The 19185-nt window shown below is 40.7% G+C and overlaps 1 protein-coding gene across 20 annotated transcripts in view; it reads left to right on the top strand.

The window, feature by feature from the left end:
- ATXN1 (ataxin 1) overlaps positions 1-19185 on the top strand; it is a 226022-nt gene that overhangs the window by 165002 nt on the left and 41835 nt on the right. The window contains exon 6 of one of the 20 annotated variants that reach the window (XM_081015282.1): positions 7700-7784. The exons of the other annotated variants lie outside the window; for them this stretch is intronic. The gene's annotated coding sequence lies outside the window, so the exon portion shown is untranslated. The remainder of the gene's footprint in view (positions 1-7699; positions 7785-19185) is intronic. 20 annotated transcript variants of the gene reach the window in all.

Raw genomic sequence — 19185 nt, 5'->3', positions numbered from 1 at the left:
TCCATCTTTACTAAGTTCTAGGGGCAAGATAACATTTTGTAAATACTTGCAATTTTACGTTTTAGAAAATGAATTTATTTATCTAGTAGAAACTATTCCTAGCTATTTATTGTTAGCTTACTGTTTCACAGGCATAGGTAAATCTCATTTTGAACTACTAGGAATCTAAAATTGCTTTCTATCGGTATTACGTTTGTTGTTGTACTGCTGTTTTGACATCCCAAAACACAAATCAAAGCTCTCAAGTCATCTTGTTGACTACTGCAGCTTTCTCTCCTAAATCCTCCTACTCTTGGGCAGCTCTCAGTCAAGTCAAAACAAAACTATTTTCTTTCTTGCTAACTTCATATCATCTCCTTTTCCCCAATTTGCCATTATGCATTATCTGAAGGGTGACGTGATAAGAAACCTCCCACCACTCCAGGTGTAGGAACTGCATGGCATTCAGATTTTTTTGTAACTTATCAATGTTCCCAGATATGCAGAGCATCAAGAAATCTTAGGGATGTTTAGAGGATTTGGTCACATGGAGTTGATAATTCTGTTGGCTTTCTTCAAAGTGGAAGCCTTTTTCCACCCATAACAAAATCCAGGCACTCTTGAAGGAAACTGATTTTCTAGACCCATTTGAATCAGGGTATAGGCCCAGTTTTGGCACAGAAATAGCTTTGGTCGCCCTGCCTGATGACCTCTGTCGGAAGAGAGATAGGGGAAATGTATCCTTGTTAATTCTCCTCAACCTCCCAGCAGCTTTTAATATTATTGACCATGGTATCCTTCTGGATTGGCTGTCCAAGTTAGGGGTGAGTGGCACCACTATGTGGTGGGTCTGGTCCTACTTGGATGGTCATTTCCAGAGGGTGATGCTTGGGGACTGCTCTTCAGCCCCATGGAGCCTTCCATGCAGTTTCCTCTGGGTTCAATTTTTATGCCCCATGCTCTGTAATATCTGTAAGAAACCACTGAGTGGGGTCATCCCGATTTTTGGAGTATGCCATAAGCAATATGCTGATGACACATAGCTCTATTCCTTTACTTCTGAAGGTGTGGCAATGGATGTTCTGGACTGTTGTCTTTCCTTGATAATTGCACTGGATGACAGCCAGTAAACTGAAGCTCAATCCAGATAAGACAGAGGCACGGTTAGTGGTTCACTAGAGCGGATGGATGGGAGGTTGCCTGCTCTTGATGGGGCTAACATTTCCTCTGAAGGAGCAGGTGTGCAGCTTTCTATTCCCTATCTTCATCCTAAGTCTTGCTTTATGCATTGCTGTAGAACAGGGTTTCCCCACCTTGGGTCTCCAGCTGTTTTTGGACTACAGCTCCCATCATCCCAAGCTAGCAGGACCAGTGGGCAGGGATGATGGGAATTGTAGTTCAAAAACAGCTGGAGACCCAAGTTGGGAAAACCCTACTGTAGAAACAGATGTTCCTTGTTTAGTCATTTCTGACTTTAAGCTACCTTCCTATACATCCAGCACACAGGAATTAGCTTTTCAGTGGCCATACCTAAAGCTCATTGAATCTTTTTGTTATATCCACTTATTGTGCAGCATTCCAGTTATAAACACCGCCTACAACACTATTTCTGTAAGTATTGTTCTGAGCGGTGTGAATTCGTTTCATCAAAACTTTAGCCTTTTGGTTCAGCGTTAACTGGTTTAGCACAATTTTCCTTCTGTTTACAGCTGCAACAGTTGACAACAGAACAGTAACAATGCTCTTTGTGACAATAGTGTTATTGAGGGATTTGTACTATATTTTAGGGAGCCCGTTGCTCTTGAAAGCTGTAACTTCGTCTGCTTTCAGTACTCGTACAATATGATGGACAAAGAGAGCAGTGTGTTGAGGTCTTGGAGAAACTTGGGCTGCATACACTCCATATATTTAAAGCACAACCCCTCCTGGGAACCGTAGTTTGTTAAGAGTACTGGGAACTGTAGCTCTGTTAAGAGTAAATTACAGTTCCTAGGGGGCATGCTTTAAATTTATTGTGTTTGTACAGCCCTGCACACATTGTGATAGTTCCCCTTGGGGGAGGAAAAAGGACATTAAAAACAGGTTGTAAATAATAGTAATAATCATATTGAAACCTACTTAGTTTTGATCTGGTTGTGCTTTTCTTAATCAGTTTATACCATGCCAACCTACAGGTGAGCTTGTGCTTCTTCTTGCTTCCTCTGGTGTGAAGTCATTCATTCCATCCATTTACTGCAGAGTCCCTCAACGCTATCTCACATAGTTCTGCCTTCTCTTCCTTATTTATTTCATTTATGCAAAAATATTTATTACCTGTTCTTCATCAACCCAGATACCAGGGCAGCGTTCAAAAGGGAGGCTAAAATGCTCCCTGATGTCTCCCAAGTTCTCGTGCAATAACCCTGCCAGTGACTGAAATGGTGTTTGGAATCTCTTGAAAAGCTGTTTTCCTGGGATGTGGGAACATGACGGTTTGATCAAACAGGGAGGAGATGAAAGATGTCAGGAAAGCATCCAGAATTGTAGGCTGACATCTGATGCCTATCTTCCTTGTATTTCCCTCACTGTAGATTGAAATACTGTTGTACTTTTAAGTCTCTGAATACTGGAAATCCTTGCATTGTGTTTGATTTTTTGTTCCCATGTTCTTCTAGATCTCCTCCATCTCATTTTCTTGGCTTTTTTTCCTAGTTATCATGTTCCATAATGCCCCACCCTCTTGAACAACTGTCTTGAGTTATATTCCTTTTTGCGAATAATCTCTAATCTCTGGCCTGAACATGTTAATCTTTCTGCTAATAAAATAATCAGCCATCTTGTCCCTGGAAGATTTCCAGTTTCTCAGAGCTCAGTCATTCTTACTAGAACATAGCCTTCAGCCTGCACCCCAGCCTTAGGCATACAGGATGTTTTGAAAATTATGATGCCTCTTTACCATATGAATGTTTAGCCCTTGGTTCTGAGTAGTGCTTATACAAATATGCAAGTGTTGCCTTGAACCCAAGATACTTTCCTCTTTTAGAATCTACATTGCTGCAATAGTAATTATTTTCCAGCTTAAGAACTCTGCTTTGGATCTTTCAATAACATTTTGCAAGGCCCTTTCACCTTCCTGATCCATTTACATCTGCCCACTTTGGCCAGTTTTATTTTGTTGATTCTATTTAGTGGCCTAGTTTACTTGTTGCAAGCCATAGTTAAGCTAAACTATGGTTTAAATGTGAACATGCAGCATGCTGTTGCACACAGCTGAAATTGCAGGCACTTTGTTCCTGCCCCACTCCAAGGTTTGTTTGGGGAAAGCAAACCAAAAGACAAAACCCAAGTCCAGATCATAGCATAGTTCCCAACATGAATGGGAGAGGAATGAAGCAGCAAAATTTCAGCCTGCACCCTAGCAGGTTGTGCATTCACATTGAAACCATAGTTTAGCTTAACTATGGTTTAAAATGGTAAGTGAATGAGGCCAGTGTGTATTTTCATAATATCACCAGCAAAACTGTAATTGGCTTGGTCTGTGTCTCTCCACAGCATCAGTGTATCTTCTGCATTCAACAGAAGAGGGGGGAAAGTATAGGTTTTTTAAAAATCTGCTTAATAGACACTATTCTTTCTCCCATGTCTTACCCAATTCCATGCAACAAAGATAAGCTCAGAGATCTATTTCTGCATCTTACCCTTCATCCTGTAAGGAAAGCTGCCCCAATAAAGCATATATAAATGCTTTGATATTTACAATCACCTACCTGGCATTCTGTTTGACAAACTAGCATGAGTTCAGTCTCTCTGCTTGGCCCAGACGAAATGAGAAGGATCAAAGTCTAGAAAAATTGGCAGAGGAAGGACGTTTTGGCAGAGATCAACCCAGCAGTTGTCTGGGCCAAAGCAGTTAAAGCTGCCGCAAAGCTATGGAAAATCGCTAGATTTTTGGATGACAGGATGAGTAGATAGGGTGGGGGCAGGTGCGAGAAAATAGTGAAGGTACAGCAAACAAGCCAGGTTTAATGACTGTACTGAAATATGCTGAGGGAAGTTGAGGAATGGTATAATGGACCTCTGTGTAGTTGCAAGCAGGCCTGAGAGGAGAGAAGAAAAGATTGAATTATTTGTACAATGGTCTCATAGCATTTAGCAGAAATGCCTATTTCTTGAGAACTTATGGCGACATGTCACAATATACAAACCCTCCAAGTGTCCCTGTTTTCCAGGGACAGTCCCGGATTTACAGAAGCCGTCGTGGTTTCTAATTTGATCCTTGAATGTCCCACTCTTCCTTAGGATGTCCCTATTTCATCAGAGAAATGTTGGAGCGTATGCAACCTCTGAGCCAAGGGGATAAGTATACAGCCTTTAGAAGACATCTGAAGGCAGCACTGTATATAGGGAAGTTTGTTCAAGTTTAATGTTTTATTATGTTTTTATATATGTTGGAAGAGTGGCTGGGGCAACCTAGTCAGATGGGTGAGGCATAAAATAATAAAATAATAATTATTATTATGGAACAGGACATCCCTATTTTCATTGGAGAAATGTTGGAGGGTATGCAATAAAATGATCCTAGATTGGCAGCATAGTGGCTTTGGGCATTATGTCCAATATATGTGAGAGAGTTGTTTCAAAATTTCTATATTATCCAAAGGCGAACATATGTAGGAACGATCCACAAGCTTCACCTGTGTGTCCAGCTTGCAAGTTTTTCTTAGGCAGGTTGTCTTTGGGCATAATAGCAGAGGTGCAACAGCCTGCAGCGTGAGGCAGTTGTGCATCAGGGGGTCTGGAGCTGCCACAGTGAAGTTGCTTGCTAGGTGTGGTGTCTTCACAGAGCTTTGTGATCTTCACTGGAGAATTAAATGTTCATGTTAAAGAAACTCAATGGACCATGGTTTTACGGCAGTGTTCAGGATTTGTCTCTGTCAGTTCAAGTTTAGGCCATATGGCAATATAAGTCTGTAGGCTGAAGTCTGCTACAAATTTTTTGGTCTAAAGATAATCTGATCACTCTAGTTGTTCCCATGGGAAGAATATTCCCTCTAGCACCTTTCTCTCACAAAATCTGGCTTGCAGATTCTTATTAATTAATGCCCATAGTGTTTTCTTAACACATTTTTGGGGGGAAGAGCAGCAATGAAACACCAGGAGATAACTTCCTTGTTCATTTGTTGTTTAAATTTAGGGACGATGTTTTTTCCTGGTGTTCTAACTACAGTGCAGAGACATCTAGTGACCAATCTGCATGATTGCAAGTGAATAATTCAAGCTGTATATTTATAGGCCTGAGACTGCAATAAAACAAACAAATTGTTTGGTACACATCTTGTTTACTGGGATCAGAATGGCACTAGTGAGGCTTCGCTTCTGCCCCCTAGTTTTGATATTCCTCTAAACTGATGAAGTCACTGTTATTCTACAGGAACGTTTTTACTGCTTCTGACCAGTGGTCCATCTAGGTCAGGTGTGAAGAACCATTGACTCTCCAAATGATGCTGAACTACAACTCCCATCACCCCCCAGCAAACATAGTCAATGGCCAGGAATGAGGAGAGTTGTCCTTCAGCAACCTCTGGAGGGCTAAATGTTCCCCACATCTGATTGAGGGTAACCTAAGAATTACTGGTTCTGATGCTGTCAGGGAACTGCCATCGGTTCAGGGGGGAGAGAGGAAAAGCCGGATGGAGAGAGCCCCCAAAGATCGTGGGAAGCAGCTCCTCCTCAGCAGAGGAGAGTAACCACGCCTCCAGTGGAGAGGAGCTGCAGGGCTCGGAGGAGGTGAGGCGGTGCCAGGACACCTTGCCTGGGCAAAGCAGGGAGGAGAGAGGTTCTCCGTTACCCACGCCCTCCTTGCGCAGTAAGCTTTTGCGCCGAGAGGGGAGGCGCAGACTGGGCGTCAAGAAATTACTTTGCTGGGGAAGGTTTAAGGACCGCCCACTCACGGATTCTGCCAGTGAATGAGGCAGCCACGGGAGAGTGGCGCTCTGGACAGATAAAGTTTATTTTGGCATCAAAAGCAAGGCTTCACAGCCGAGCAGGGAGGTATTTGCCTGCTTGCTCTCGAGCAACCCCTTGGAACCATAATAGATGCCATCTAACCCATCATCCTGCTTTCCTACTGACATGCCTCTGAGAAGCCCACAAACAACACATGAAGGCAATAGTTCTCTCCCTCTGTTGCCATATTGAGTGCTATGCTGCCTTTGGAACTGTGGAAATTGCATAAAGCTTTCTCTAGTCCCTATTTCAGAGGTAGTGCCATCACTTATGTAGCAAAAAGGACACCATGTGTGCTGGGTGTACACAATATGGCGGCATGACCAACTGTCGAGAATGATGGGAGCTGCAGTCCAAATTGGTTGCCCCTTATAAGTAGAGTTTGTTGTGGTTTTAATATATTTTATTCTGCAACCGTGCTTTTTTAAAAAAATGAAGTGGATATATTTGGCATCTGTGCACAGTACACAAGTCCTTTTAATTGCTTATAACAATCGCATCACAATGTATAGACTCTGTGAGTTCACCAGAAGTATAGATGCCTTCTTTCTCTTACCTAAACGGCTCCCATGAATTTCTTCCTGTTAGCTCTAGGTGCATTGAATCTTGCTCATGACTGAGTAGCTAATAGCCAGTGATTGGGTTAGTTTTGACATTATATCCTGGTTTTCTGCTAAAATAATCTTCAAAGCAGTTTACAAAACAGAAGAAAAATACCATGCACAACAACCTAAATACAATACAAAATGCTAAAATTACGTATTCAATACAAATAATACCAATAACAATAGCGAATAGCAAAGCTTCTAGGACTCCCAAGTCTGCTCTCCCCAAATGCTGGCATCCACCCAAAGGAAGCCCTCCATAGACACCAGCCCTTCACATCTGTGGTCTGCTTTGGGTCACTCCAGACACTGCTGCTCGGTAGTCAATCCATGTCCCAACCATCTTCTCACACGACCAGCATCTCATGCTGCTCACCATTGATGGAGAGCCTCAGAATAGAAGCTGTTCCACTCTCTCCCTTTGGTTTGTGTCAAAGGTTCTTATCCTTGCCAGGCACAAGTCTTAATTTATACCTGGGGAGGTGCTAGTTATGTTCCTTAAGCATTACAAGATGTTTTGAAACATAGGAGTGGCTTGTGAAAAATTTCCTGTATTTTAAAATCAGGATGTGGAAAGCAGTTCTTAAAGAACATTTGAACAGTAGGTTTGCTTCAAGGCTTTTTAAATACGGATGCCTTTTCATATACAAAAGGGAGCCCAGCCCACTCATTTATTCTTTTATATGCTTTTATTCCTCTTGTTTGTTTCAAACTCCTTGACAGAGGAGCAATGGGAATTGTTTCCTCTAGGGCTTCTCAAACTGACTTGCAGACGGATTGCAGTATATAATATGAAGTCAGATTCTCAGACTCTTATACCTACAAGTCAGGAGTATCCTGTTGAAACAAGTATTAAGTTTGAGCTGCTTCCTGGAGAGGGCAACACACCATGCTAAACTATTCTTCTTAGCCTAGCAAAGGAACAACAAGGAAAGCTGTGCTGAGTGTTAACCCCTTGCACAACTGCATTTTGTATTGGATGCCACCCTGGATTTGACCATTGATCTTATTACAAATCTCTTTGACAGATACTTTTAGTCAGCCTAGAACATTCCTTAGGAGACATTTTTCTGACTGAAATTAGTTTGTTCCATTTTACAGAATTGCTGTGTTGCTAAATTGTGTTTTAGATTTAAGAACTGCTGCACAACTTCACTTCAGCAAATGTACGCCAGCTTGCAGACACGACACACTTCTCACTGAAGTCATCACAATGTAAGCTACAAAATGATAGACTGAATAGTTGTGGTTAATGCATGCTATAGCATTGAAGGCATGGGAAAAATGTCCTTCTCCAGACAGTTGTCTGAGGTTACCTCTTGACCATGTTTTCACTCAAGTGCCAATGAACCCTATGAAAGCATAATTTAGAAATAACTGGGTTTTTTGTTTTGTTTTCAAAGCTTGATTAACCTGCTATTGTCAATATAAGGGTTTAAAATAAGCACAAAGAAAACATTTTGAATATGAAAAGCCTCATGCGAGCTGCCTAATCCTACACCTCTATTAATCATCGTTGTTGTTGCTGCTATTCCAACTTTGCTGCTGAGCTTTGTTAACAAAATGATGTCAGAAGTTACTTGAAGCAGTATGCTGGAGCCTTCCCTACCAAAGCAATCTCTGCTCAGGTAGGCATCCTAGCTCACATTTCAGGGGCAGTCTGAGGGTGCTAACTCAGTGCTGCTCTTTGCCACCCCTGCGGATAACAAGAGAGCGCTTCAAGAAGAGGAGAGACAGCATTCACCTTCTCTCAGAAAAAAAGCCTGCCTAGTGCCAACCCACCTTAAGGCCACAGGTATATAAGGTTTGAGAGAGAGCACCTTTATTAAGCAGAAATTGAAAGAAAGGGCAATAATTAGATAGGTCATCTTCCTTGTTAGCACCCCCCCCAACTCACCTGCCTGGGGGTTATAAAACTTAGGTGGAGGGTGCCAGGGGTGATGGGTGGCCGTGGAAATAAACTTATCTAGTAGTGACTGGACTGTATCACCCCCAGTGAGAGACTAATCATCAGTGGTAACACAGAAATTCTAAGTAAAATCACTTCTATATTTGCAAAAAGTTAAATGTGTTGAAGCTGCTTTAGAATTCCTCTTACGGTTTCCCAGGATGAGTACAGTAAATCCAGTCTTCTATTAATTAACTGAAGCAATTAGTAACTCACTTTAAGAGAAGCTGTAGGTTTATCTGTTGTGGTTAAATATTACATAGACCTCTCCCTAAGGGATATAATTTCAGCTAAGAGCCAAGTCTTCATTTGTACCATCTTTGTGCAGAGTTAGTTATCCAGGGAATTATTTTAAGTAGTCAAATATGCCTCTACTATATATGCAGTATGAATACATATTCAAATTTTGTCAAAGATTTGTACGTTGTGCTATGAAATAGTTCCAATAGAACATGAATGAATTTTCCAGGCAGTTTGATCTGCTGCGTCTGGGTTTTTTCACAAGTAACATGTAAAAATGTAAATGTAAAGCTCCACCTTTCTAGGTGATTTGAGCAAATTCTGGCTGTAAGTATGCATGGGAACCTTGCTTGGCTGGATAAAATGTTATACTCTGTATTGTAAATGCATATAAAGCCAAAGCACAATTTTAAAACATACCTTTTTAAAGAAATAGCTGAATACCATTTGCATCCTTTCATTCCTTGAGTCTGAGCTTAAAGGCCTCTATCAGAAGTGATTTTGAGAGGGATGTTGTGCTGTTTTTTATAGTGAACTCAGAAGCTAAAGAGCTCAGCAAACAGCATGTTTGAATGCCAGCCAAGACACTAAACTGGCAGCCTTCCACTCTGCTATTGATGCAAGTAAAATGTGTACTCAACTGACTTGAGTCAGGGCATACAACTTTTACAATCAAATGCTTCTGCTTTTCCAATTATATGGAAACTGGGGAAAGTGTGTGGGTGTACGCTACTCAGAAGGGAAACAGAAGCAATGCTTTACGTTCAGTTCACTTCTACAGACCAGTTGAGGCCGTGCTTAGAATATTGTTGAGAAACTGTTCCATTTTCCAGAGAGTATTTAATTATGTCTTCTAACATTTTAACTACTGAATCCACCTTGTTTTAAAAGGTCGTAAACATCTCATTTTGGCAATAAGCTGCAGCAGGAAAGTAAAACTAATTGATGTTTTGTATACGGAACTACATACAATCAATTGAAAACTCTGCAGGGTACATACGGTACAACCAACTTTGCTTTTTCTTCTGATTTAGCAGCGTTATGCAGAGCATGAATTTAGGAGAATTGCCTCTTGGGGTGATTCATATAGCGGTGTCCTAACTTCATCAGGTCAATTTAACAAGTGCAACATTGTGATTTTTCATGCGGCTTCTGAGAATTACTGAACAGCATGCGGCAATAAATAGTGACAGAGCAAATCGATTTCCAAAGTAAATAAATTCAGTACCAGAAAGAAGTGTTATAGGAATTTTCTGTGCAGTCAGATTTAAGTTGAGTAATTTTGTCGGAGGTGCTGCATGTCCCATAGCAAAGCAAACCTCCATTACTATATTGTCTTTTGATTGGACTGTGTTAGAGTAAATAACAGAAAATGGTATAGCACCTATTTAGGGTTTCTGTAGATTAGTGGTGCTAACATTTAGTTAGCAACATGCTTGTTTTGTCTAACACAGCTCACAAAAGTAATTATTATTACTCTCATGATGCCATTTGTGTAATGCATACGTTACCTTTACTTTCTCATTATCCCTATGGCAGGCAAAGGCAAGTCACTGCTATTTCCATTTTTACAGAGAAGGAACCAAAGCGTCCTCAATTTGTGACTAAGCAGGAAGTTGGGCCTATGTAAAAGTCCCAGAGTACTTTCACTGGACCATATTTCCTGACATTAACAGGGGAAAGTGTTAAGAGCTTTTTCACCCAAATTTAAAATGCTACACACGTTGGGCGAGAAGCTCAATATCCACACAGCAGGTGTAAAGCCTGCTTCTAGAGGATTGCTGTTGTTTTCTCCAGTGTGCCCTCTTTTAATGTAGCAAGTGGCGAACATACCCTATAAAAGGAAGTCCATCAACCTCACCAAGAAACTTGCACAGGTACAGACTGACATCTTTCTGACTAAATGCAAGAACCTGGATGTTATGTTTAGTGGGAGAGAAATCCCAGCATGGAATGCGAAGTTAAAGAAAGTTAGCTTCCGTGGAAGAGGGACTAGATCTACTGCTATAAATAAGTGATTTTTTTTTTTTTGAAGTAGAATATTATTTTTATAATCTCAGGGATTCTGTTACCCAAGTTCCTCTCCTGTTGCATGAAAAACACTAGCAACATAATCCATGAAGAACCGCTTTGTTTTCTAAATCGGGAAAGCTAGGGGAGGTATCGAAAAGGTATCTTTACTTTCTTCTTCTCCCCTACCCTTGCAGTAATTCATTATAGATTATTGGAACAAGAACAGATTAGGAAATAGTAGCACAATGTCTTGGGGAAAGTTTGTGCGACTTGATTTTAGACGCTATATGCAATTGAAACATTACTGCCTACACTGTCGCACTATCACCTCTCATACAAACTCGAGTATTTTCAGAGGCTTTCAGACTATTTTTACTCATCCCTCTTGGTTTCCATCACAATATCTGGAGTTTCTGGAGCTAGTTTTGTAAATGTTTTGCATCAGGGTTTTTTTTTTTTATGATCCTCTGATGAGCCCTATCCAATCCTAAATAAAAATGTTCGAGTCAAATTTAATTAACATTTGTAAGTGTGGGTGGAATACATTTGCTTTGGATAGATTATGGGTTTGGGAAGACATAGATGTAATTGCCACAGACTTAAGTGAAAATCCTCTGCGTTCTTCTTGAGGGCAGAACTATGCTCTTAATTTAACTGGATCGCTGGGTGAGATATTAGACGTGTTTCCCTATTACAATTACCCACACAGTAAATCACAGCATTCTTGAAATGAATACTCCTATTGCCTAGTCATTTGTCAGGCAAACCTCTTAGTAACAACTTATAATTAGACAAACTAATCCATTGGCATGAGGCAACACCCTTGTTTCAGAGGTCTGCCCAGAAAAGACATGTTTTATGTTTTAGAATCTTACTTGGTTTGAATTGCATCTAATGGCTGTGAACTTTATGCCCAGCAAGGTCAGTAAAATAATACGTTCACCACCATCTAACAGTGTTCACAATTATGTGAACCTTCAAGTTATGTAGAACTCTTTCTCAGGCTACGTGTTTAAAAAAATTAATAAATCAGGTTGGAGGGAACATCTAGATTTGGTTTATTTTTTTAAGTGAGGGAATGTTGTTAAGCCCTGGAATGCAAATTGTTTCAACTTCAAGTTGAATAGCAATCCTGGTAGGTCCGTCTTTTCTATTTAAAATGTATTTTAGGAAGCGATGCCTCTTTAAATAAGTTATTAGAACCGTGTAGGGGTTCATGAGTCATTTACTAGAAATAACGTAGTTGACAGAGTAGTATCTCGGCAGTAGCTAAATATGGAGGATTTGTTATTCCTTTTAAGGTGACATTTGCTGGCTTTACATGACAGAACAACAAAAAATCCAGATCCCACCCCAAAATTCTGCATCCCCCCCCCCCCGATTACATTTCACATTTGTTCAGGCTACCGATGGATAGTGATGGGTGAATACTTCATTCTGACTTTCAATAGGCAGCTACTTTAAAAAACACCCCTCCAAAAAAAAAATTAGTTTGACAAAGTAAACAATAGTATCTTTTTAAAAAGTTATTCCCAGCCCAAAAGGACCCTTTTGCATTCCTAATAATGCAACCAGAGCCACAATGGAAGCCAAGGACCTTTCCTTCTATCCCCTCTCTCCTTTTTCCAAATGTATCTGAATGAAACTTAAATTTATAAATTTGCATTATGATCCATACATGCCCTAGACAATTGCTTTTCTGTAATTGGCAAGCGCTGGCTCTTACGATTTTTACTGTACAGTCTGCCCATGTATGTTTTAGTTTGATGGTGGTTTTGTGGGGACCTTGTACAACCATGTAAATTCTAGATTATTTTAATTCTACTGGATCTGATTTTAACCAGACCCCACAGTAAAGCAAAGCATAGATATGCCCGGGTATGGGTGTTTTCTCTTTCTGTCTGTTTGATGTGGGGTTGTGTGACCTGGCAAAGTGGAAGAGAAGTAACAAGGGGCAGTAGTGCCCACAGCACTTGTGCCCGTCGACCCAAAGTTTTCTATTGAACGTGCATGAGTTATATGTTATGGCTGTAGAAGTAGCTTACATGTGAGTAAGGGAACTACACTTCCCTTTAAGTATTCTTAACAGCAATTCCGGTTTCTGAAAAATTCCTGCCAGTTTTGAAATGGAAGGACAAATGGCCTCTTCAGGATTAGGAAGTGGAGTGCTCTTGAGAATATTTCCAAAGAAAGTTCTGCCTGCACATATAGTTCCCTGACACATGGATAAATTGCTTATTTTGAATCAAGGCCATGGATTCCCTGTATTGAGTCTGCTCTTCTTCAGATTTTGTAAGCACAAAGAGCAGACAGTTCCTCCCACTCTAACAATGTGATTCTTGGTTAGGGGGCTGGGGAGTCTAGAAATCCTGAATCTTTCCTCCCCCTTTCTTTCTGGATATTCCTCCCCCCCCCCCCGCAAAATAATAATAATACTAAAATAAATTTCAAGACACTGTTCTTCCATATAAAGCTGTGTGTCTGTGGGACATTTTGCCCAGAGTTGTTTGAAGCCCACCTGTCACACTGCAGCTCAAACATTTGTGTGCTTTTAATCTGAAACTTGCATTTAAGACATCCATGGGTTGGATAGGAACTGGCCTTTTATTTTCATAATATGGTGCTGAGAAAGTATGCAAACATTCCTTCTTGCACATTCAATCTCTGTATTTAACTGTCAGTGATCTGTAACTGGCAACCACGTTGTTTTGGGTAGACACTTTCCTGTCTGATCTTTTAACCTAGTGCTGCATGTTGTCTGTATAAAAGAAAATATTGTTCCTAACCCACTTATATATTGAGAGCCAGGGCACTGCAGTCAAGGAAGTGTTGGGGCTGGGTGTGGAAAACCCAAGGTCAAAATTGTGGTCAGCAGCGTCGTTTCTTGGGAGGCTTTGGGCAAATCACTAGATTGGGAAAGACATAATAACTTAGTTCTTTCATAATGCCAGACCACTCTTCCTTAACTTGGTGCCCACCAAATGTTTTGGACTACAACTCCTATGAGGCCTACCCAGCATCTGTGCGGGGGGGTTAGTTCAAAACATCTGGAGGGCACTAGGTTGGAGAAGGCTGTCCTAAACTATAGTTGCAAAGAGAGAGAAAAAATCGGCTTTGGTTTTCAGTTCATTTGGAGGCAGATGATTGCTTGCATACTGCTTGCCCAGTTCAGATGCAAAAACTTACTGGTTTCATAGAATACTAGAGTTGGAAGGGACCCTGAGGATCATTGAGCCCAACCATCTGCAGTGCAGGAATATGCAGCTGTCCCTTATTGGGGATCGAACCTGCAACCTTGGCGTTATCAGCACCACACTGTGACCAACTGAGCTATCCAAGCTGGTTTGTACCAAATAGGAAGGGTTTTGAGTTTGCAAGGGGAGGAAGAAGTAAGCAAGCCCACAGCGCATCCCAGTTCCCCAAACGGTGGCATCATTTAGGTGCCATAATAGGGGTGCTTGCCTTGGGAACCACCTGGAAAATGCTATAATACTGGTATCAGAGGTCTCATTGCATTTCAAGGAAGTTTCAGGGGGAAAGCCCAGACATCAGCTTGCTCAGAGCTGTAAAGAGAGCAAGCAGGCTAGGCAGATGCTGCTGTAACTTCTTGTTGTCTTTGTGCCTGCACGTCCTACACTGTAAAATACATCCAGCCACTGAATACTGCTGGTAGGAAAGGAGAAAATTAGAAATGTATGAATCTGGCCAGCAGCTGCCCCTGAAACCAGCCAGCACATTTTTGGACCACAGCTTTCGATCTGAGAAACGAAAGCCTGTGGTTACAACCTTCCTTAACTTGTTCTGGGCTCCAGCTATTTCATACCTTATCCAAACCATAGAATTAGGGCCAATGAGTACATAGCAACAGTATAAATACATAGTAGAAACCTCCTTGAAGCTCTGGTGCCAGTTGCTCATTCCATGATTTCATGTGAGCAGGCTCCTTCAGTTCTTCCTGCAATTGTGTTTGCTTTTTAGGAATGTCAAAGGAAAATAAACAGGTATCGGCTGGTCAGATTATCCCCCAAAATCATAAGCCTGAAAAGCTTGAGAGGAGTGTTAAAATAACATCATGCTGAAGATATGGCTGCTGCTCCCTGTTCCTTTTGCAGCAGCATTTTAAAAGAAATGATTAGCAGTGTCTTGTGGATTGCATCAGAAAAGTTGTTTATCTACAATGAAAACAAAACTAAATCCCAAAGTCTCTCAATTTCACCGTGTTGAAAGGTATAATGCTAGACTAATGAGTGATTAATGAGTTGCATACATCTAATAAGAGTATCAAGAGGGAAGTCTTATGGAGAAAGTTTTTCTTGCTTCAGACTGCAATCCTGTAGACACTTACCTACACAGTGGGACTTTTTGTCTGAACAAAAATGAGTAAGGTTGCACTGTAAGTGTACATAGTCTCTCACACAGCCACATTAGGTGAGTAATTTGATTTAACTTGATATTAGAACCATAAAGGTCTCCCATAAGTAGGAACTGAAGAAACATTTGTTAGGTACATTACACTGAAGTACCTCACTTTCTGATCTGTGAGATTTCTCCTTCCACTGTCTGGGAGTCTTGTGAAATCTGCTTTAGTCGTGCCTTGCAAAAATAGCTGACAAGGAAGCACAAGCATTTCTGTATTTGCTTGAAATGAGACATGTTGTTGTCAACTTTATGAAAGCATATTGTGGGGGTTTGAGAAGAAAACAACTTTTCTTTTGAAGACTTGCCAGCTTTTCCTGCTGTCATAATGAACTGATAAAATTAGTTTGGTTGGATGACATTTTTCTTAATTTTGAACTTTAGTGTACGTTCAGTACAATTCCTATAATGGACTTTCCTCTGGCAGTACGTTCTCAGATAAGAGATTCAGAGCCATAGTTTTGTTCTCCTACTGAATGTAGGTCATATCTTGCCCTGACCTTTCCCACATAAGTGCTCCACAAAACTCTGCCTGCTTGCCGTAAAGAAGTGTACCTCCTCTAATGCTGTGCCTTTTGAAATGTTAATATGACATTTCAGGGCTTCAGAGTTTTGAGCAGTTTAAAGCAGCAAAGGTATTTCAAATGGCCAAATTAAATTGCTGAACATTATGGAAAATGAAAAGTTTTGCTTTTTAAAACTAAATAACCCTGCTAGAAAAAGTAAGGGAAACAGAAATTTCATCCCATCCCAGAACCATTTGAAAGATGGCTTTGACGTACAGTATTATTGGGGTTTATAACTGCATTTAAAAGAATGGGAGGCGATATTAATAATATCCATAGTTGATTGAATCTGTTGCTGTTTTTTGTGATAAGCAATAAAAGTGGTTATAATGATGATGTTGAACATAGTTTTTTAAAGCTATGTTTCTAATTTAATGTGCTTTGTCCAAAATTCTGCAGCTTGCTACTTAGTTTTTGTGTAAGCATCAAATAGGCCAAACTAATCTTTAATAAAGCACCTGCGTTTTCACTACAGCCAAGCCTGTTTTGAAAATCCATATGCAAATTAGGGTTCAATGTTTGATGTGTGCCTGTGAAACTAAATGAAAATTACCGTAGTTGATTGATTGGTTGGTTGGTGGGTTTTTAGTAAGGAAAGAGGAAAGGTGACATATGCTTTCAGAATTTTGTCATTTTAGTGATGCTAAATTCTTACATACAAAAGGGAGAGAGACATAATCTGCAGCTTCCATTTTATTCATATGGACTCTAAAGTACTTGCCCTGCCACGCCACATTTTCTTTTATGGATTGCTTTTTAGTCTGTTGATGTTACAACAAGGAAGATAAAGCCATCTTGCAGCTTGTGACACCTGCTTTCATACATCCTAATAATTACTTCAGTTCAAGTCTGACAGCCAGATCTTGCCAGAGTGCATACAAATCTTGACTTGCTTCAGGGTAATAAATTATGTCATAATAGCTTTGCCGGAAAGTTCAGATGTGTGTGGTATGGTAAAAGATTAATATTTCAAGGGGAAATGGCTTGGAGTTGTGCTGCATTGAAATTAAATATGCTGCACACAGATTAATGTGGCAATTTATTTTTAGCCCTGCATTTCCAGAGTAAGATGCAGGGAACATCAAACCAAGGTTTGCAGCCAGAAATTCTGAGGAGGGTTTTTGCGGGGAGGGGAGATGATGCCATAAAAACAATTGGCAGAGGCTCTGATTACAAATTGAGAGGCAGGCATCTAAAACAGGTTCTCCCTGGCATTTTCAGCTGAGTTCTTGTGCATGTCTTTTGAATAGACTAGTGGCAGAATAGTGGCATGTTCCAGAGCGCATTGCAGGCTAGATATGTGAAAAAAATCTCATACACATGCACAAAAATGTCTCATCCGAGTCATGCTTTAGGTTCTTAGGGATGTGCTGCCTAAACTACTGTTGGTGTTGTGCAAAATCGGAAGTGCTCTTTTATAGAAGAAAGGCAAGGACACAGCTTGTGCCCTGTTCGTGCTTTGTCCCCTTGTAGAGGCACTATAACATCTTCCAGTGATCCAGGGCATTGGTGCTCAAAGTATTTAAAATGAATTTGAAACCTACATTGGCAGAAGAAAGACTCAGGCTGGATTTCTACAGTACTTCCATGAGCTGGAATGAGCCCAAGTGAGATTCATGCCTGGTCCTGAAAATAAATCATATGTCAAAGACCAGGGTAAAGAAGTGCATATTCAGCTTATGATGGAATATATGTGACAGAAATGGTGTGACTCCATCATCTTTCTAGTCATTGGGTGTTATGGACCCTGGATGAGCAAGTGACAGTGTTTGTTCTTTAGAGCCAGCATGGTTTAGTGATTAGAGTGACTGACTTTGGAGACCTGGTTTTAACTCCCCATTCAGCCATGACACATACTGTACAACCTTAGGCCACTGACCCATCTCTCAGCCTAACCCATTTCACTTGATTCTTATGAGGATAAAATGAGAAGGACTTGGGAGGGAAGGGCAGGCTAAACATAAATACCCACTCTTCCACCCCAGGGCAGAGCAGTATGGCGACATTCGAATTGGGAGAAATTGTACTTGTAAACAGTTGCAATATGTGTTAGCTAAGCAGAGAAAGTTTCCCAAGTGATAATTAAAGCTCTTTAATAATGTGATTTCGTTTTTTTAATGGAATCCATGGTTGAAAACAAAAGCGGAGGTGGAGTCAACTTTATCCATCAAAAGCTGTAATATCAACATTCTCATGGGAACCCAAAAATTAAGAGAGATAAGTCTCCAGGGAATAAGCAAACGCACATGGAATGAGCAAGAAATCTGCCAAAACAATTACACTTGTGTTGAAAAGCAATTATCTTGCCCAGCAAATGCATGAGAAACTATTAATGTTAGTGGCTAAACATGTTCGCATAACACACAGCTCTGGTCTACTTCAGATTGTAAATGTACATGTAATGACTCTTCACAGCAGCACGATTATTTCATAAATGCCTCAGCTAGGATTAAAGCAAACAATGATGGGGTGTTTAAAACCAGTTTTAGACTAACCTGTACTATTAAGATTGTAATCTTAATTGGCAGGTTCTACTAAAATCAATGGGCTGTGCTTTCAAGTAAAACACAATTGAAGACCAGCACTCCACTGCTATTTATGAACTTGAAAGCAGAGTGCTATAGGCGTCAGATGAGGCAAAGCCAAGTGCTGTCTCTTAACTTACGCTGCAGACAAAAATAGTGGATATTTCATAAAACCATCTCTGTTGATAGCTTCTCTCAAATAGAAATAACGAAGCACTCTCCTTACCTACCCTACCTCAGCAAAAAAAAGTGCCTTAAAGCAGAACCCTTTAAAAGAACTTAGATAGCTGCCAAGTGCTGTATCTAAAATCAGTTAGGAAACTGTTCCTGTAAATATTCCTTAACCCTGCATAGCTGATCTATAAAGAGAAGTGGTGCTGGTTACTCCTGCAGTTAAGGAAGCTAATTTGGAAGTTGCAAGTTCCCAGAATAGCATTCTATTATCAGGGAAAAAATGTCAAGACATCTTTAGAACTGACTCAGTGGGCCCCTGTACAGGCTTTCCCCCTCTTCTCTGCACTGAATTGGCCTGCCATTAACTTTCTATGCAAACTATGCAAGTGGCTTGTGAGCAGGAAAGGGACATTAAAAAAAAAAAAATCAGAACCAGTTGAATCTCAGAACATTTTCTCACATGGAGCTAAAGGTACCTTGGAGTTTTGCACACACCGCTTGAGCCAAGTGGAAATACAGTGAATGTGGGACAGAAGGAAAACAGTGAGACCCAGTTTGTGTGTACCACTAAACTAGGTTTTAGCACTGTGTACATGAGTTGGAAGGGAAGCGGGTGGCGCTGTGGGTTAAACCACAGAGCCGAGGGCTTGCCGATCAGAAGGTTGGCAGTTCTAATCCCTGCGACGGGGTGAGCTCCCGTTGCTTGGTCCCTGCTCCTGCCAACCTAGCAGTTT

Source organism: Podarcis pityusensis (assembly GCF_964106645.2).
Source record: "Podarcis pityusensis genome assembly, chromosome: 7".
In the NCBI taxonomy this organism is placed as follows: Eukaryota; Metazoa; Chordata; class Lepidosauria; order Squamata; family Lacertidae; genus Podarcis; species Podarcis pityusensis.
This window is presented reverse-complemented; position numbering and strand designations above follow the sequence as displayed.